Genomic DNA, 21,659 nt, shown 5'->3' with positions numbered 1-21,659 from the left:
AGAAAGAGCCTTGGCATACAATGAAAGCTCGGGAGTAGTCCAAACCCTTCTCCAGAATGCTATAGATCTGAAACAAGCTAGGTCCTCTATACTATAACAACCCAGATCCAAGTATAAGGGCGTGAGTGGAGTGGATTGTGGGAGGCCTATTAATGATCTGACAAATTTGTTTTGCGCTAATGCCAGAGATAATAAATCCTCGTAGGCCCAAAGTTCAGCGCCATATAGTATTGAGGTATTGATTTTGGAACTGTAGATCTTTAGGGCTGGGGCGATAGGTTTAGACTGTGAAAGCCTCTGTTCTTTTATCAATACACCAGTCAGTTGTGCATGTTTAAGGGACAGCATATCAATCTGAGGCTTCCAATTCAGTTTCCAACCTAGTGTTATCCCCAGGTATGTAAATACATCTGTCTGTTCCAAGGGGACGTTGTTCATATACACTCTCCCTTTTATAGCTTTATGTTTGTGGAGCACCATAAACTGTGTTTTCTCCACATTTACCACTAACTCATGATCTTGGCAAAACACCTCAAAACGAGATAGAGCAGCCTGCAGACACTGTTGGGTCTTGGATATAATCAAGGTGTCATCCGCGAACATGAGTAGGGGTATCTTCATACCAGCTAATGTTGGAATATCTGTAGGATAAGTGGAGAAGTACTGAACAACCCTGTTTATGAATAACGAGAACAGGGTTGGTGCTAAAACGCACCCTTGTCTAACCCCCTTGGTGACAGCGAACCTATCAGTGACCTTCCCCTGCGTTCCCCAGTGAACCTGTGCATAGTTTGATTCATGCAGTTTTACTAAAATGGTCAACAGTCCCAATGGCTTCCCCATATCCATAAAAGCTCTCCACATTTTGGAACGAGGGACTAGATCAAACGCGGATTTGAGGTCAACAAATGCCGCTTAGATTGAGCGCCCTCCAATGATAACTACTCTCCAGTAAATGAGCACGAACCTGAAAACCTGGTCTATGGTACTAGTATGAGATCGAAACCCCGTCTGCAATGGTGTTAGAATGTCCGTCTCTTCCATCCAGGCCGGGATTCTACCTAAAACTAACCTGGCAACTACCTTCTGAACTGAATCTATAAGGCTTATTGGCCTGTAGTTGCCTGGTACTGAGCGGTCTCCCTTTTTGTATATAGGTAGGATTTCAGCGCCTGACCAAGTATCGGGAATAGGAGCACCACTGGCTATAGCATTGTTGAGTATCTTTGTGTAGGTTACCCAGTGTTCCTTGTCATATACGAACAAGTCCGCAGGTATACGATCAGGACCTGGAGCCATACCTCTCGGGATCAATCGTAATACAGATTCGACCTCAGTACTGGTGAAACATAAGGTGGTAGTTGAAGTATACCATTGGGGTGGTTCGTCGCTACAATTAGTGGCAGTAAACTGTGCCTCATAATGTGAAAGCCACAGTTCGGGAGCTACATGATTGATTGCTGTCTGAATTGGTTCGCCACTGCCCCATTTGCAAGATGCCAAAATGTGACCATATTTTTCCCTTCACTAGCTGTAAGCAAATCTTGCCAATGAGTCTCATGCCAGTCCTTCTTAACTTGCAGTTGGGTTTTCTTATACAAGGCCCTAGCCTTTTTGATGTCACCCATAACTTTTGATCTGATGGCCCTTGATAATAACTTATAGGCCTCTCTATAGGATTTATTGTACCAGGAAGCTGCCTTTACACAGGGGTTTTTCCTAGGTTTGTTAGTTTTTATCAAAAGGTTTTTTAATTGGTTAAACAAATCATTGTGGATCTAGATGACAATCAAATTAATGTCCTCCTGGGAGTCGCATCTATGGAGAGTTCTTATCGAGCGAGCTACCAATGCCTTCATCTGTTCCAGTTCCCCAACATTGTCAATAATCCTAGCCCATCTGAATCTCCTCATATCGTTTGTGATCCTGGCTTCTGCTGTTACATACTCAACAGCGTTATTGTTAAGACTTAATAAACCTGGTGCCTGTAAATGTAGTACCAGCGGGTTGTGATCACTTTTAGTCCGCTCCTGCACCGACATATCTAATAGAGAAGACCAGAATTCTACATTTAAAAATATGTAATCTATGCGGCTGCTTCTCAAACCATTGTTAAAGGTATGTGCGCTTTTTCTATCAGACTGAGACCTCCCGTTAGTTGCCCTCAATCCCCTTTCCAGACACAACCCTTTTAACTGAAGCGCAGCTTCAGTCCATTTGTTAATGGGGCATAACTCTAGTTGCGGGATATTCCATTGTGCATCCTCCTCTGTGCTAAGATTACCGTCATCATAATCCAATGGCTCAAAGGAGCAATTAAAATCACCGGCTATTATCAAATTACAGCTTCCCAGTGCGCATTCTAGAAAGCTATCGAGGAGGGTGACTACATTGGATCCCCTCCCCCCAGGCAGCCCTCTTGCATAAACATTAACAATCAGGACATCAAGTTCATGCGCCCTCTGTAGCCGTAGAGCCATAATATCCGGGCTATCAATGTATACTTCTTCCACCCTGTAACCCGCTTGCTGTCTGACCCAGCAGGTGAGTCCACCCATGGGTCCCCAGCACTGCTTTTCAAAAATTTAAATTACCAGGATGATAAATTTGGATCAGAGACCATGTTTCTTCAAATACCCAAACGTCATGGCTATCAATATAAGCTGTCCATTCAGTTGAGATGGTTTTGGGGGCTAAGCCCGCTATGTTCCAGGAAACTATGGACATGTATGGGTTTAAAACCCTTGGGTTACAATACTATTATTTACTTGTGGATTAAATACAGGATCGTTGTTGGCCAGTGTTATCAAACCAGGAGTACTAGATGGTATTGAGGTTTTTACTTGGGGGATATTGATTGAACCTATCACCCCCACACCCACCCCAGTTCTCATATCCACCTCCATTTGGCACACACCCCGGAAGTATCTGAACTACAGGTATGCACAGCCTTCTCCTCAACAATGGCCCCAAGTTTTGTCGGTCCAACAGTATCGAAAGTAAGCGAACCTAAATCAGACCATTGATAGCTCCTAGTATCTTGGGTTTCGATTGAGAAGAGACACCCCGATGTTTCACGACAATCTATGTCTTCCAATGAAGTAAAGATTTGAAAGCGATTGCTTGTGTAGACCGGATGGTTATATTGGCCATATACTTGTGGTACCCCCCTACTCTCACTGCACCTAGCACTATTTGGTTGATAAAAGAATCCCAAGAGAAAGATATTAATATCATCCACCTTAGTAAAGCAGTTCCCAGCCCTCTCCAAGATATACTGGACCAGACTTGCTGACTGAAAGCTCAGGACCACACAGTCACCAGGTAGAGACTTTTTTAATTTCCCGACCCAGGGTACTCTGCGGACCATTTTAAATTCACTAAAAAGATAATCTTTTATGCGGTCCTATTGCTCAGCAAGTGTAGGGCCTTTTTTCTCAGCGTAGACCAGGGCTCCTGGACATTAGCAGAGAGCACTGGAACATTAGCCAAAACAACTGTGTGTGGTGTAGCTTCCGGAGGGAGATGTAGAAAAGCATGGGGATACTGGGTGCCATCAGCAGGACGCTCAGAGGGCCATGTACTAATGCCACGCTTCCCTTGCTGCGCTGTCAATGGTAGGGATATGCTCCCTTGGAGTAAATTGGTAGTTTGGATTACCTCTGGGTTTATTGCTACTGGGGGTTGGGGGCACATGCATTTGCCAGGGCTCCCTTTGGCCTATTCACGGCTCCCCTCGCTGGTTGTGTTGTAGGTCCACCACCCTTCTGCCAGTTAGAGTTGTTAGGGGGACCACTGGAAACACCCTGTTCTATTTTGTTAAGTCTTTCTTCAATCGAAGTCAACTTCTTGAATAGAGGGTCAATCAGAGCTGAGAGTTTCTGTTCTATCCGTATACAGAGCTCATCCACGTTAGTGGGGTGGGGTGGGTCCAGTGGGAGGGCATATGTTGATTGGCATGTTTTTAGATTGTAGACTACCAATGGTACCATTTACAGCTACTTTACGTTTGGCTGCTCTGGAAGGCAAGAGGTTAGTCTTCTGTCGCCCTCGAGCCTTCCTTTTTTTTGACAGTGGTTCACCGTTTGTAGCCTGACTGGACTTCTGACCCCTAGTGGTGACCATAGAAATGTTGGGTGTGCTTGCTGGGCTAGATGGAGCATGAGGCGCCAAGACTGAATGTGCTGGGGGAAACTGGCTGGACTGCAGTGTAGTATCATCAGAACTATTGGGTGGGGGTTGGGTAGAAGGAGTGTTGGAGTTAAGGGTACCAAGAGAAGTTAGTGGTTCTAATGATAGCCTACGCTCAGTTAATTGAATCTCATGCATTAACGCCGATTGTGCCCTAGAAAGAAAAGCATCAAGTGTACCCACAACCCCCGTACCCACTCCGGCTCTATGCTTACTCATATTATGAGCCCCAAACAACCAAGTTACACACTGAACCTTTAAAGCTATTATATATCACAGAGTCTTACTGTTTAAACGTTAGTGGGGTGGCCCAGCCCAGCCTCTTCCAGTCTCTGACAGGCTCAGACGGGCCCGCCATTGGCCCAGGCTTCACCCCGACGTCGCCCGCACGTGTCCCGCACTGCGTGGGGCAAGGCGGCGCTTTAAAGCACGTTGGCCATGCCTCCCCTAGCAGCAGCTGTGACGAGTCAGTGTTGAACAGTGCACCCTGGGACAGTGAGTCCCACCAGGGTGTTGCTGCGGCAAGTGGGTCCCGTGATACAGATCCGGGGCCAAGATCTTTGAGGTAAAGGTCCGCGACCCACATGGGAGTAAATAGCGGCACAGTGGCAATCGGGCACAAACACAACAGGGCACAGGAATAACAAACACTTCCTGCGCTGCGTGGGGCAAGGTGGCTCTTTAAAGCGTGTTGACCACGCCTCCCCTAGCAGCAGTTGTGGCGAGTCAGTGTAGAACGGTGCACCCTGGGACAGCGAGTCCCACCAGGGTCTTGCTGCAGCAAGTGGGTCCCGTGATACAGATCCGGGGCAAAGATCTTTGAGGTAAAGGTCTGCGACCCACACGGGAGTAAATAGTGGCACAGTGGCAATCGGGCACAAACACAACAGGGCAAAGGAATAACAAACACTTCTTTTCTGTCATTTTGAAGCCTAATCATAAAATGTGCTTTCACCATTGTTTGTGGTCAGCACAGATGAACTAATCACAATTTTCACCAGAAGCCAGAAGTTAGTGCATATTTTATTAACTTACATATAACTAAGAATATGGTAAAATGTTTCTCCCCACTTTCTTTCACTTTCACAAAAGGCCTTTAGTAGTAGTAAAGTTAGTTTACTGCTACTAAATGCCTTCTGTGAATACCAAAAGTAGCAAGTTTTACCAAAAGTCGTAAGTTTAACCAAAAGTAGTAAGTTTAACCAAAAGTAGTAAGTGCATTCTGTGAATACCAAAAATCTTGTGATTGATAAACACCTGATCCCAATAGAGCATAACTGTCATATTTCCCGTTATTACCCGTATGTATGAGTGTGTATGGGACATATGATTCGTCATTCTAGTGCCCTCAACCTGGAGACATACTGCAGGTCACCACCAGGGCACTTCCGGCCGTTACAGCTTAAATAGCAGCAGTTACGAGCCCCAGGTGCTTCTGATTCTTTTCCGAACCAGTCCGGAGCTGTTTCTTCTTCTTCCGTGTTTGCTGCAATTTTATGGTGAGACGCGTAGGAATGCGTCTGGACACTCGCACCTAACCAGTCCCTGGCATTCTCGGTAAGACTTGCCTAGAACTTCCAAAGACGGGAAAAACGTGCGCCGGAGCGCGGCGTGCTGTTTCTCTTCCCAGCCTCCTCTCCCACGGCAAACGCACTCGCGTGTTGCCAAGCCAGGATAGTGAGCTTTCCCACAAAACGGTAGCGCAGGTGCGCTCTACCGCCTTTCACGTTGGGGGATCTGTCACAAGAACTTTGCGGTTAGCGCAGGAACGCATTACCGCCATTGTTTGTTTACGTTGGACATATCAAAATTCCTCACTGCGGTAAGCGCAAGAGCACATTACCGCCTTTATTGTTGCTTTGGGGGCATTTCTTGTTCATTCCTCACCGCAGTAAGCAAAGGAGCGCATTTCCGCCTTTGTTGTTACTTTGGGGGCATTTCTTGTTCATTCCTCATTGCGGTAAGCACAGGAGTGCGTTACCGCATTTGTGCATTGCCTTGGGACCATCCTTCTTGATACATTATCACAACGCGCAGGAGCGCATTACCCCATTCTGTTATTTGACCCGTCTTGGTTCACCTTCAACTGCCGTCCCACAGAAAGCGCAGGACCGCCCTTTCTTTTACTTTGTGTGTTCTAATGGAATCCGGATCTTGGTCCTATATCCAGCGCAAGAGTGCCTCGTATTGTTGTCTCTTCTTCGTTGGAACATCGTTTCCAGGTGACTATAGTCCCTTCCTCCATTCCTCCTTAGTGCATGTGTGTGTGTGTCTATGATTGAGGGCAATAGTGATTACCTGTTGGTTTACCCTTCCAGTGAAGATCCAGGGAGTCCATTATCAGATCCTCTCACCAACACAACACACCACCTTATTTAGGATTCCTTCCTCCGGTCTTCACCACAACCCCGGTCAGGTATCTACTAGTCAGACAAGGGGTTTGGTGGGAGATTGTGGAGGTTATTCATATCATCCCTGCGAGACCATCCTACAAAAGGTAAGAATTGTGGGCATCTAACAGAATCAGAAGCCTAAGCTGTTTGTCTCGCCCGGGTGACATGAGTAACCCCGACATCACCCTGCAGGACATCGCAGCGATGTTGACCTGCATACAAGCAGAGAACCAGGTCCTAAGACAGGACGTCACTTCCCTACAGAATCAAATGACCCTTAGTCAGACGGGAGCCTGGGGTGAAACACCTTCAGTTAGACCCAAACAAAAATATGTACTACGTCAACCCCTGTTCAACCCCGGGGGGCTCTCCTCTTCGCTGCAGGATCCTATCCCTTCCATACAGGTGATAGCTCCTCACTCAGTCCATTTGGCCGCCCCAAATGCTTCTATGACGACAGCGCTAAGTACAGTATTTTCCTTAACCAATGCCATCTACCCTTCATGGCACGTGCCTCGGCCTCCACAGATGATGTTTCCAAAGTTGGCTTTATCCTTTCTTATCTGGGGAGAGACGCAGCACAATGGTCCATAGCCTTAGTGGAAAATGATGACCCAATGCTTTACAATTTACCAGTGTTCAAAGAGACCATGCGAAGAATGTTTGCACAACATACATTGGTTCAAGCGGCCGATAATGAGCTCCTCAACCTCAAACAGTGTAATGCTGACCTTCTCCATTACATCACCACATTCAACAGGTTGGTGATGGAAGCTAAATGGCCTGAGACAAAGATGGTATTGGTGTTCTACTGAGGTCTACGTGACGACATGAAAGATTTGCTATCACAGTTATCGGATCCTCTGGAAGAAATCGGACCGTTCATCGACCTGGTGGTTAAATTGAATTATAGAATGCTGGAACGAAGAACCGAAAGAACCAAGATCACCGAACCTCGTTATCCAGCGTTTCGTGAGAAACCCAGAACTGAAGGAAGTAAACCACTGGACACCCCGGAGCCCATGCAAATAGATGGCATACGTGGTCCACTATCCAAGGCCGAAAAGGAAAAAAGACGGCGACAAAATCAATGCTTGTATTGTGGCAAGAGCGGACATTTCGTCAAAGAATGTCCGTTGAGACCAAGTAAACCAATACCAAGTAAGCCTTACGCCTTTCCGGTATCTCATGGTGACGGGTCAGAAAACGACACCACTCAGTAGATGGAAGGGTCAGTCTACTGGGTTGTTCATCTACCAAGAACCCCGTTTGTGCTCTTCACGTGAATAACCAACACATAGGCATCATTGTAGTCTTACAGTCAAGAACAGGCCAGACATGGCAGGTGGAGGCACTTATTGATTCAGGAGCTACAGGGAATTTTATTGATACCCAATACAGGGAGGATCTCGTAAAACCCGCCAACAGTAAAGAAAGACCGGAAACAGTGAAGGCAGTAGATGGTACTGACCTGACTTTTGGATTGATCCATTACCAAACAGACATCTTGACAATGACATGTGGGGACGAACATAAAGAAACCATCGTCTTTGACGTTATTGATGCACCGCAGTTTAAATTGATACTGGGTCTTCCGTGGCTGGTAACCCATAACCCCCACATTGATTGGATGACCAGACTAATGACACTAGACTCAAACCATTGCAATCTTACTTGCTACCCTAAGGGAAGAAACCGCAACACCAGAGTCTTACAAACCCACAACCTTCCCTTAGTAGGGATGGGTGCCATCATACAGGAAAACAGACCAAAAGCATTTGCGGATTTATCATCCGTCTTCGACAAACAAAAGGCCAACACCCTTCCTCCGAATCGTAGGTTTTGACTGCAGAATAGATCTGATACCAGGAGCCAAGTTACCTTGTTGTCGTGTTTGCTCCCTAACTGAAAAAGAGAACAATCATCTGTGCATCTATTTGAATGAGTATTCAAAGAATGGGTTCATACGTCATTCCAAGTCTCCTGTCTCTTCGGCACTCTTCTTCGTGGCTAAGAAGGAGGGTGACTTAAGAACCTGTCTCGACTTTAGAGCCATGAATGACATTACCATTAAGAACAGCTACCCTCTGTCATTGATCTCCAATCTGCTGGATCAGATAAAAAACGCAACAATATACACTAAGCTGGACCTGCATGAGGCCTATCACCTAGTAAGAGTCCAGAAAGGGAACGAGTGGAAGACGGCATTCCGAACCAGATACGGTCTCTTTGAGTATCAAGTCATGCCCTTTGGCCTCTGTAACGCTCCCCCGCCTTCCAGTACTTCATCGATGCGGTACTGAGGGAATACATCGACCAATACTGTGTGGTCTACATCGATAGCATCCTGATCTATTCCACAAGTATTCCAGAGCATGTTCGACACGTCCGCACCATCCTCAAGACACTACAACAACACGGCCTGTATGTGAAACTGGAAAAGAGCGTGTTCCACACCACCGAGGTGGAATTCCTGGGACATATCCTGACCCCTGCAGGAATCAAAATGGACATGAGAAAGGTGGACACCGTAGTACATTGGCCATCCCGACTTCACTAAAACAAGTTCAACAATTCCTGGGTTTTGCCGCCGATTCATCACAGGTTTTTCTGAAACCATCACTCCCATCATCAGGTTGTTACGTAAAGGAACTACGTTCGCATGGGATCCTGGAGCTGAAAAGACCTTCTTGGAGTTAAATACCAGGTTCACTAGCGCACCCATCCTACTACATCCCAATCCTGAACAACCGTTCGTGGTCGAGGCGGACGCCTCGCAAAGCGCATTAGGACGAGTGCTGTCTCAGAGAGACACTAAAACAGGACTTTTACATCCAATAGCATACTACTCTCAAAAACTGCAACCTGCAGAACGTAACTACACGGTGTCCGATCGAGAGTTCATAGCCATTAAAACAGCGTTCGAAGAGTGGCGTAATTACCTGAAAGACGCCAGACATCCGGTGACCATCTTCACGGACCACAGAAATCTCCAGTTCCTTCATTCCGCCAGAGCACTAACTGCTCGTCAATTAAGATGAACCTTATTCTTCAACAGATATGATTACACAATCACGTATCGACCAGGAAAGGAGAACGCCAAAGCTGACGCCCTGTCCAAAATAGGAGAAAATAACGAAGACAATGACAAAATATCTCCTTCCTCCATCCTTCTGGAACGGTGATTCCAGGGAGCGATCCTGTCCTCACCCTTCTTGTCCTTGTTACACGATGACCTTAAACAGAGGAAACCAGAAGAATGGATTGGAGACTTCACCGGAATTACCACACAAAATGGGATACTGTACAAAGAAGATAATCTCTTCCTTCCTTTGGTGCAGCAGCAACAACAAGCCCTACGTCTGTGTCATGATAACGTTCTATCCTTGCATCCTGGATACCACAAGACCCTGGATCTGTTGTCCAGATACTTTTGGTGGCCATCCATGAAAGACGATGTCCATGAGTACATAGCCCGTTGTGCTATCTGTGCAGGAAAGACCAAACCTCGGCCACGGTGGGATTGCTACAACCTATTCCTGTACCTCCGTATCCATGGCACACCATATCTATGGATTTCATCATTGAGTTACCTCGTACAAGGAATGGCTGTACCACCATACTCACCATCATGGATCATCTAACCAAAATGGCACATTTCGTTCCGTTGAAGAAGCTGCCCTCTGCTATCGAACTAGCCGCAATCTTCATGCACAATGTAGTTCGACTACATGGGATCCCTTCTGTAGTGATCACCGACAGAGGTACCCAATTCATATCCCGTTTCTGGGGAGCAGTGTTATCCACCATAGGAATGGAGATACGCCTGTCGTCTTTGTACCACCCACAAACCAAAGGTCAGGCGGAAAGAACCAACCAGTCCCTGGAGCAGTATCTCCGTTGTTTGCTTCTTACGATCGAGACAGGCTGGTCGGACAATCTATGGATGGTAGAGTACGCCTACATTAATAACAAACACGCTTCCATTGGGATGTCACCCTTCTTTTGTCTTCAAGATCGGCATCCACAAACCACACCCTGGGAAGGACCCAAAAGCAATCCGTTACCCACAGTAGAGGAATACCACACCCTGCTTTGTGACCTATGGCAACAGGCTTGGTTCAAACTTGCCAAGGCAAAGGAGACCTACAAAGCCCACGCAGACAAACACTGGCTGGCCGCCCCTGAGTATAAAGTTGGTGACAAGGTATGGGTCTCCATTAAAAATATCGATGTACAGGGTCCAAAGAAACTGCTGCCGCGTTATGTAGGCAAGATCATTAACAGGGTATCCATGAAACTCTCCATGCCCGTTCACATGAGAATACACCCTGTCTTCCATGTGTATCTTTTGAAACGGGCACATCCAGAGGGTCTGGCCTCTGCACCTCCACCTCCGGTACTCGAGGACGACCACAAGGAGAACGAGGTGCGTGCTGTATTGGATTCTTGTAGAACCAGAGGGAGACTGTTCTATCTCAGGGTATGGACCTGAGGAGCGATCCTGGGAGCCTCTATCTCACGTCCGCCATGCCCTTTTGCTGGTGCGTGCCTTTCATGCTCGCTTCCCCCACAAACCCCGTCCTGCTACTCCCGTATCGGGTGGGGGATCTGTGTTTTTGGGGGGTGCTGTCATGTTTACCATTCCTACCCGTATGTATGAGTGTGTATGGGACATACGAGTCAGCATTCTAGTGCCCTCAACCTGGGAACATACCGCAGGTCACCATCAGGGCACTTCCGGCCGTTTCGGCTTAAATGGCAGCAGTTATGAGGCGCGGAGTGCTGTTTCCCTTCCCAGCCTCCTCCCCCACAGCAAACGCACTCACGTGTTGCCAAGCCAGGACAGTGAGCTTTCCCACGAAACGGTAGCACAGGTGCGCTGTACCGCCTTTCCCGTTGAGGGATCTGTCACAATAACTTTGCGGTTAGCGCAGGAATGCGTTACCGCCATTGTTTGTTTACGTTGGACATATCAAAATTCCTCACCGCGGTAAGCGCAGGAGCACATTACCTCCTTTGTTGTTGCTTTGGGGGCATTTCTTGTTCATTCCTCACTGTGGTAAGCGCAGGAGCGCATTACCACCTTTGTTGTTGCTTTGGAGGCATTTCTTGTTCATTCCTCACCGTGGTAAGCGCAGGAGTGCATTACCGCCCTTGTTGTTACTTTGAGGGCATTTCTTGTTCATTCCTAATCACGGTAAGCGCAGGAGCGCTTTGCCGCATTTGTGCATTGCCCTGGGACCATCCTTCTTGATACATTACCACAACGCACAGGAGCGCATTACCCCACTCTGTTATTTGACCCGTCTTGGTTCACCTTCTACTGCCGCCCCACAGAAAGCGCAGGAGCGCCCTTTCTTTTCCTTTGTGTGTTCTGATGAAATCCGGATCTTGTTCCTATATTCAGAGCAAGAGTGCCCCCTATTGTTGTTTCTTCTTCGTTGGAACATCGTTTCCAGGTGACTTTAGTCTCTTCCTCCATTCCTCCTTAGTGCGTGTGTGTGTGTCTATGATTGAGGGCAATAGTGATTACCTGTTGGTTTACTCTTCCAGGTGAAAATCCAGGGAGTCCATTATCAGATCCTCTCACCAAGACGACACATCACCTTATTTAGGATTCCTTCCCCCGGTCTTCACCACAACCCCGGTCAGGTATCTACTAGTCAAACAAGGAATTTGGTGGGAGACGGTGGAGGTTATTCATATCATCCCTGCGGGACCATCCTACAAAAGGTAAGAATTGTGGGGATCTGACAATAACCAGCGTAGGGAGTCAACGATAGACAAACAGTCAACAAGTCAGGGCTCGCCAACCAGTTTTGTGGCAATCCAGTTACCAAGTGTACCCACAATAAGGACAATAAGCACAAACTTAGGAGTTCCTAATATTAATTTACCCTCCTGCAAAACAGCTGCAATTGTGAGCTATCCACTTTTAATGGATCATCACCATTCCTGCTTACCACTAGTAAAAGCCCAAGACATAACCAGTCACAGTGAGTCCAGAAGAGAGGCCCAACCAAGTCACACAAGAAACATCAGGGGAAACTATCTTGGGGGCAAAACCAGGAACAAAATCAAGAACAATCAGCCGTAAAACGTACTCAGATCCCCAAGTATGAACCTAGAGAAGTCTTCATCACTTTAAATATATGGTCATTCCTGAAATTATCAAAGGAAATTAGAACTTTGGTTCACATCGATTCACAACTCCTAACGGCAATACAATTTCTATCACACCCATATCAAGAACATTGTGAAGCAACATTAGCAACATGGGGCACAAAAGAGATTGCAAGTCAAGTGTTCAGTCATCTTGATTATTTCCAACAATGGGAGATCGAAATACATAGACTCAAGGCAGTACAATACCTTGGGCTACTGCCTCCAGTCAAGGTCACCATTTTAAATTTAAAATCAAAGGAGCTTCATCAAAAACCCTCAAACAACAGGCTGATATACATGCAAAATCTAACAATCGTAAAGCAACAAAAAAAGATCAACAAAGAAAGGAGCAAGCCCTAACTACTGTTGAGAACACACAAGAATGTTTCTGGCTCCCCAAAGCCTTAAATCACACTAGGCCATGATGACCAGATAGTCTTTCCAAAGCAAAATTTCATTAACATATGCTCATGGAACGCACATGGCTTTAATTAGATGCCCTATGACACCGACACAATGGATTTCCTTCTGAAGTTTGATATCATTTTACTACAAGAAACATGGAAATTGAACCCTACCTCAGTGATAGATTACATGGAACATAATACTCCAGCAGTAAGGATGTCACGTAATCGTCATCCGAAGGGAGGTCTTTTCACGTTCATTTCAACAAAATACAGCTGGATACAAGAAAATATTGAATTAAGAGTAGAGTGGCTGCAGGCAATAAAAGTAATCATAAAATGCCAAAAAGCACTACTCTTTTTAAACGTTTACATCCACCCAAGAAAATCTAGGAAAGCCAAAAGGAGCAAAAACCTAGTAAATTTAATAAAAGCATTGCAAAACTTACACTGAAACACTCACTTTATAATCACAACCACATACAAAATACTGGCAGTGTCCCTTCCATAGTCATAAAATATAAAAATTCCATAAATGAAGTTTTAGATTTAAACTAGTGACAGAAACTGGGAGCTCAAGATCTACAAATTCTAAACAGAGTAGTGAAGGAGGACAAGCCTGCATCCATAACTTACTCAAGTAGCAGGAAGTGATCAACCATTGACTATACATTCATAAACAAAGACTCGCTCCTGTTCGTCAAATCCTTCAGAATCTGCCCCTGACCGGAAAGTGACCACTTCCTGCAAACATTAAAAATCGAGCAAAAGTCCTGAAAACTGGCAGAAACTAAAGGATTACGATCGCTGCCCCTAGGTTACACTAGAAAACGGCTCAAATGGCCTTCTTTGAGGTCTCCCCCACTTCAAAGGCACAACTGGGTATAAGTACTGGACCTCTGACACCATGACTTCAGTACACTTCTGGACCTGTGAAAACTCTGCCAGGAAGAAGAACTGCTGTGCTGCTGGACTGCTGCTTTACTGTACTCTTGCCTTGCTAAGCTGCCCTGCCACCTGCTGTTCTCCTGTTTGGGTAAGAAGTACTGGACCTGCATCACTTGAACACAGAGTGACTCCAAGGGCTTGCTGGCATAAATCCTGTTCTAAGTCCCAGGGACATCAAAGACTTCAACTAATTCTGCTACAGCACCTGGATTTTGCTTGCTGCGTGTCTTGCCCTGTCAAGTGGTGCCAACCCAGTCCTCGGCCCTTGGAAGTGGATATAATGTGCTGCTACAACCATAACCCATGAATCCTCATTTGAACCCGCACTTCTTTGTCATTGCATGAGTTGAAACCAGTGCAGCCTCGTTGTTGCATGGAGCGGACCCAGCGCATTGCTTTTGGGACCAGCACATCGCCTTCGGAACCAGCACATCGCACTTGGAACTGACTCATTGCTGCAGTTGGGTGGAGAAAATCGACGCATGCTGTCCACTGCGGAGCTTGACATCAACGCTTTGATTCGGCTGCACTCCGCATCTGCCTCGATGACGCATCCCAGATCAAGGAACTTCAGTTCAGTGGACCCAATGGGTCCCTGTGAACGGCTCGCACTCCATTGTGGTCGGCCTGAACTTTTGACTTTGCGCAGTCCAGCGCAACCAGATATTCCATTTAGGCACTTATTGCTTCTAAGTTCTATTTTACGTTTATTCTTTAAAAAATGCATATCTCGACTTCTTGGATTTTTGTTGTTTTGGTCTTGTTTTATTTAAAGAATTATTCTCTATTATTCTATATTGATGTGGAGTCTATATGTTGTATTTTCATTGTGTTAATGTTTGAAGTTAAGCCTGACTGCTCTGTGCCTTGCCACGAGAGGGTGAGCACAGGCTAATGTACGGTGTTTTGTGACTTAGCCTGACTAGGATTATGGTTCCTTCCTGCTTGGACATGGTGCATACCTCTGCCAACCAGAAACCCAATTTTTAATAGAAATTCATTTATGGTGCTTACATCTTAAATGCTGTTCTTTTGCAAAGTTGTACTAAAGATAAAATGACCAAACTAGTGTAATTTTCACACACAAAGTGTTACATAATACTAAGGCAAGTACTATTTATAGTTGTATATTCAAGAAACAATTGTTTTCTGTCATGCATGGAGACAGAACAGTAAAACATATGTAGAGATATGAGACATCTTAGACATAGATCTTTTTAAGAAAGGTGTTCACAGTGTGATAATTCAATAAGTAGAAAGTCAAAGGATATTGAATCAGGCGGCCTGATTACAAGTAAAGGTGCTATTTACTGCACCTGGTAAGTAATTATACCCTGGTGTTTATTGGGGAATAAAATGCAGATATTGGTGTTCAACACACCAAAATCCGCAGGGTACAGTAAATACTGTGCACATTTTCCCTGTTACATTACAGCAGGTTTGACCTGCTGAAATTTAACAAAGCTTGAGGCATCTAATGCATCCCATAATTATCGGATGTCTTAAATACCTTTTAGCTCGTAATTCTGTCCCGTGCATAAACGAGTTTACGTACGGGTAGGAAATATAACAAGCTACTCATAATCAGTCCCATGGTGTTGGATGTTCCAATCATATGGTTAGCTGGTTTCCAAAAGTCTGAATAGAGAAAAACTCCACTGCAGGTGCATTTAACATGGGACTGTAACTTCTACACTGAATGACAGAAAACCATTGATGAAACACCCAACACAAAGTCAGTGTTGGCAACCTACATAGGGTAGGGTGCAGTGCCTGGTTAGAGTCCAGGCCATTACATGAAACCATGGAACACTCACAGATCATATGCAATGCGGCAGAAGGAATGCTTATGCAAGCAGATCCTGTTGTGCATGGCTGAATAGCATGTGCAGCAGGTTTTGGCTTCCCATAGAGGGTGGGATTCTGCAGGACACCCCTGGTGTGGTCGGTTCACCTGGGGTAGAGGTTGGTGCAGGGCCTAGAAGAAGGCCAGGCTCTGTGGCCAAACTCCCCCTCACTACTGCCCCCAAATGTCAGGGCTTGACACCCAATGTGGGTGCTGTGCAGGGCGTGGCCAGAGGCCAGGCCTTGCAGCCCACCGTCACTGTGCAGAGCTAAGGGCAATGCACCGTGGGGGGGTTGGATGCTTGTGGAAGGTGGGGCTCAGCCAGGGGTTGGACACTTATGGAGGATGGGATGAAGCCCACCCCAATGCACCCGGCTGAATGGCATATGAAACAGGGGTTGACTATCTGTGGAGGTCACACAGTGCAATCTTCTCCAGCTGCATACAGCTAAAGTCCATGTGTATCAGTGGTTGTGAGTCCTTGGCGGGTTGCACTCATTGCACGACTTGTGATTGGACCTTGCCAGCAAGCCCCTCGGTTCAGTCTAGTTCATTCACATGCTTAGTTTCACACAGTCTGGCACTGACTTTCTGATCCTCAGTTTGACTCACCCATCTTGCTCATCTACTTCACGTGCCATGGCTATCATTCAGACTCACTGAAACCAGCAACATAATCTTTTTTTCTTTAAACCATAGAAATAGATTCTAAAAAGAAATATTTAAAATTGAAATATTTTTAGTTTTGTGTGTTTTTACCTTGCTGGAGATAAATAACAAAATATAGCAAAGCAGTAGAAAGAGGAACTTGGATACAAAAATAGATATTTTGCAAGTCTGCTGTTGTAGAAGCACTTTGTTCATGCTCGCATAGTCTGATGTTCTGATCCCTGTTCCATAGGCCAAGGAATGCAAACCACTGTTGGGAAAGCATGAACCACTCTCATCCTGCTCCTGCTCACGGAAATCTTGTGGCAGTCTGTCATCAGGAGGGATGGTGAGCTGTAATGCGACAAGAGATGTTCACAACTCTCAGAGATTTTATTCCCTTTTGTTGCATTAAATTAGCATTAAGAGGCTTGTACATCAAAGAAGTCAAAAAACAATAATTGGCACGACTTCCCCAGCTCAGATTTTTCAGGCAGACTATGCATGTCATATACTTCTAGAACAGCTTTTTTTCGTCTGGATGACTGTAAAGAAGCTTCAAACAAAGGACTCAGGTGGAAACCCAAAATCCTCGGTGTGGAGATCTTCCTGATCTTCATTGCTTCCCTGAACACATTCCTTTAGACATCCTGTCTACTGCTGACCCTGTCCAGAAGCCATTGCTGAAGTGCAAAAAAGTTTTCAATACATAAAATTAAATACAAAGCAACAAATCCTAGGTAGCCTCCAATGCTGCAGAGCTCTCCTAATGCAAGTAGTTTCAGGATATGTGCAAAAAGTTTCAAAAACTACTTGAAAGTTGATTTATACATTCACAGGACCAATAATAATTTTTAGGGCTGTGCAACGATTGGTTAATACTGTGTGGCTCCAATATAACGCTTTAGGTCTGCAGTTCTGCAGCCCCAAAAAAAGCTTAAACCATGGAAATTTCGAAAAAGTACCACTACATTTATGAGTTTCAACTTGCTCTTAGCAAACCAGTAGTCTAAAATACATTTAAAAAAATTAGTTTGTTTTCTTAGCAAACTCAACTGTGTAACAAGTTATAGAATTCACGCCACATGACCCGCAAAGGATGTCCTGACTTCCAGATCTCGCGACAGTGCCCCAGCATCATAAGCAATGATTCTCATGGTACCATTGAGCATCAGCTGATCCTTAACACCGAACAAAATGAAAGGAGATATTTGTTTAGTTAAACAAATCACATTACCTAAAAGGCAAGGCCACAGCATGAAGAAACAAGAAGTTCACCCTTTGGAGGACACCTTCTTCTCTGTGTTCCATAACAGTGAGAGAAGGAAATTTAGTCTGTCTGCATCATGACATCCCATTGGGCAAAACCAGGAAGCATCTACGACAACAGAAGGAGAATCTTCTTCCAATGATGTGAAGGTGGCTACAGCGTTAATGACTCCTGCTGCACTTAAGCCTGAAGGTGTAGAAATTGTTTACACACCTTACAGGAGAAAAAAAGTAAATGCCTGAAAGGTCACATGTTCTTTAGGTGACCAAGTATTACAAAGCAGGCCTCCAAGGATGTACTTGTTCAGAACCAATAGCATGATAAAGCACATGAGGGCTATGCACTTCAATGAGTACTTCTGAGCAGAGAGGCAGATGGATCATCATGAACAGGGAAAGGAAGAAACCCTGACACCCAAGAAGTCCAGCATCAAGAGGAAGAAGAGTAAGACTGCAGTCTGCAATTCTTCTTCACCTATTGCTATAGGTGCAGGTAAGTCAACTGTTCAAGGGAGTTGAATGAGGATGTTATCTCCAATAAATTTCTACCTGAAACAAATTCCACAACAATGTTTAACAAAGTTCAATAAAATGAAGAATTCAAAAAGGTACAAAATCTAGTTTTAATAACAATTTACCGAAAAAAACTAACATTTTTAGACCAGTTTAACAAAAAACACAAAACGTTCCAAAATAAGAACATTATAAACAAAAAAACACAAAAAATAAAACGCCAACTAACAAAAGAAAATAGCTGCTTATAGTAGGCTGTCTGCTGAACCTAGCTGCTGCCCCACTAAGCATAGCCAAAGCTTGTGTGCAGCAGGAGTTTGCCCACTCACAGAGGGTGGGATGAATGGTCAGGCTAGAGGCTCGAGGTCATGCCCTGCGGCCTCCTTCCCTGCGCAGCAGGCGGATGCCTGTTCGAGAATGAAGGGTAGCAGGGCCAGGCCCTGCGGCCCACTTCCAGTATGCATGGCTGAATCTGTGGAGAGTGAGGCATACAGCGTTGCCAGAGGACAGCCCTGCCACTACACACGCCATAGGCCATGTACATTGTAGTTCAGCTGTGGTGGCGGTTTGGGGATAGGGTCTGGCTAGACAACCTTGGTACAGGTATGGTACAGGGCCTTATCATAGGTCATGCTTCACAGTCAACCCCTGCTTCACATGGCTAATGGCCACATTCTGAAGGCGGAAGCTGTCCACTGCAGGTTGTGTACAGGGCCTGCAGCAATTCCCTATTAACCACAGCCAAAGTCTGTGTGGCGTGATGGGTTGCTGTAAATGAAGGTTGAGGTCCATAAATATGATTTTATAAAACACTACAACTCATTGAAAAGAATAACCTAGGTACCGATTCTCAAAGAGCCTCCACAGTCGTGGCGGGATCTCCCCACTGAGAAACTGCCGTGAGGAGATCCCGCCATGAGTGCGGAGATTCCGCCATGACTGCGGAGGCTGTTTGTGAATCGGCCTAAAGTTTAAAGTGCAGTTATGTTTAGGTGTGCTTATAACGCTAAAATGTATGTTTAAGAACCCTCTGAAATTCAGAGAAGGGGCAGTTATGTTACACAGGGTGGCCTAAAAAGAACTAAAATGTGCAATTTGCCATAAACTGACCATAAATTGTGCTCAGTCTGCTCACATGTTACATCACTTGACAAGTGAAATTACATCATTGATGGCATCACAGATTACACCATTGATAGCATCATCTCTGGCACTGTTGTTGACGGTTTTGATTTTTTTAATGATGTGAATGGCAAATGTTAATATTCATATTATATGTAATATGAGTTATGTTTTGTTTTGTAACCATAACTGCACTTTAGCTGTTTTTTCTGTGAATTTTCATCATATGTGATAGTGCTGTAAGAAAACCTAACCATAACTTTTCTTTCAACCATGTTCTTTTTTGAGTGAAACACTTTACATGGTTTCAAGTAGGGTGGATTTCACTGGGTCTCAGACCCGGAAATAATTAAACACTGATGTTGAAATGTGCCCATACCTGGCCCTAAATAGAAGGAGGGGTCATAAAGTGAGAACATATCACAGGAGACTACAGAAGAAAATGGTGTGAACAGGAGAACAGGAGCTATTGAGACTCTCAAAAGACACTCAGAAGACTACCACAGCTTCCATAGAATATAGTAATGCTTGATTCACAGTCTCAAAATTGCAGAATTGAATTATTCATAGCAAAATTATTGTTGTTGCTAAATTATCTGATACCAATCACAAGCATTGGCAAAGCCAATAGGCATGGCTTGTTTTAAGTGCATGTCAGTTACTATGTGATATGACTGGATACAGTAACAGAAAGCCCACAGAGATACTGATCATGCGGCACTCTATGGGAAGCACAAGTTTACATTGAACTGAATGTTTTTCAGTAGATGTATTTGGATGGCATTGGGTGTTTTATGTGCTGTGGTCTTATGCTCTGTTTCACAGTAGAGTATCAAGCTAAAGTGTCTTGTGAGAGTGTCTTGAGAGTGTTTGATGTATATAGAATGTTCATAATGAGTTTTGAACCAGAGGCAGTTGGGATAGTTCATTCGATAATGAATTGAGATCCTGTCAACATGTGTCTGCTGGTGTGTATGGGAGTTACATTCTGAAGAATTGTTTCTGTAGCCTAGATAGGAGTGTGGTCTAACAAATTGACTTGTTTAATTAGATCCATGTGGATTGACCCAAGTGCTTCATGTAAAAACAAATAAGAACAACTTTTTCTTAGAATGGGGGTCACCCACTTTCACTTCTGGGCGAACCATCATCTACACCATTGGTGCCGGCCCATACCACCTGTGGAGCTGCATAGATTTATGGTTGCTACCATCACACCTCTTTGCAAACAAGGACAGTAATTACACTTTTAACGTGGTGGGGCGTGATGCTGAACAGTGACAGCATGTGCAGGTGGAGAGTTTACCTGAAAATGAAACATGCAAGTGCTTTGCCGATTTCCCTCAAACAAATCGGTATAGCAGAGGCAGCAGCACTTAAACACAGAACAAATATCCTATAGACACACCAAACAGGTGCAACAGTTAGGGAAGTGGTGCAAGCTTATCTCTCATTCCTTACATGGACAGCACAGGCAACAGAATTGCTTGGCTCCCTCTCACTTATCACAACTAGTTTGCATACTGTAACATTGCCCGCTTAACTCACCAACAAAAAAGTAACAGCATGGGAAGAACGGACAGTGCTTCAGACCAGGCGTTCCATACATACATTGATCTTAAGGTTGTCTCTAAGCATACGGTACACATACCCTCACCTAAGCTTTCTCCACTGGGGTTATGAGTGTGTGAGCTGGTCTCAAAGCATGACACTTAGATATGTGTGTGATAGACAAGTGCAGTGTCCCACCTACACCACATGAAATTGATGCCTACATGTAATTGAAGTAAATCTCATAAGGGGAGTGATTCAATTTAGGAATGGAGAGGCTGGAATCTATAATACATTTCAACAAAGGAGATACCTCTCCAACCATTAATGAAAAATCTTTTAGCTACAGGATTTGCTTGTATTAACTACGAGTCTGTGCAATTACTGTGCTTTTGTCTCTTTATACACAAAAGAGACAAAAGCACAGTGATTGCACAGACTCTGAGTTAATACAAGGAACTCCTGTAGCTAAAATATTTTTCATTAATGGTTGGAGAGGTATCCCCTTTGCAAAAAATGTACATGTAATTGAAGGACGCCTGGTCCTAAATCATCAGCCTGTAAATTTCTGTTGATAACAGACAATTGTCATTATTGTCTTTCATG

General features: G+C 44.8%; 1 protein-coding gene across 1 annotated transcript in view; it reads left to right on the top strand.

The window, feature by feature from the left end:
- The window catches only part of SLC6A3 (solute carrier family 6 member 3), a 506,641-nt gene that overhangs the window by 428,243 nt on the left and 56,739 nt on the right, over positions 1-21,659 (top strand). The gene's annotated exons all lie outside the window — the stretch shown is intronic.

This window comes from Triturus cristatus, chromosome 5_1, assembly GCF_964204655.1.
Source record: "Triturus cristatus chromosome 5_1, aTriCri1.1, whole genome shotgun sequence".
Taxonomy (NCBI): Eukaryota; Metazoa; Chordata; class Amphibia; order Caudata; family Salamandridae; genus Triturus; species Triturus cristatus.
The sequence above is the reverse complement of the archived record's forward strand: the minus strand, read 5'-3'. Positions and strand labels throughout refer to the sequence as shown.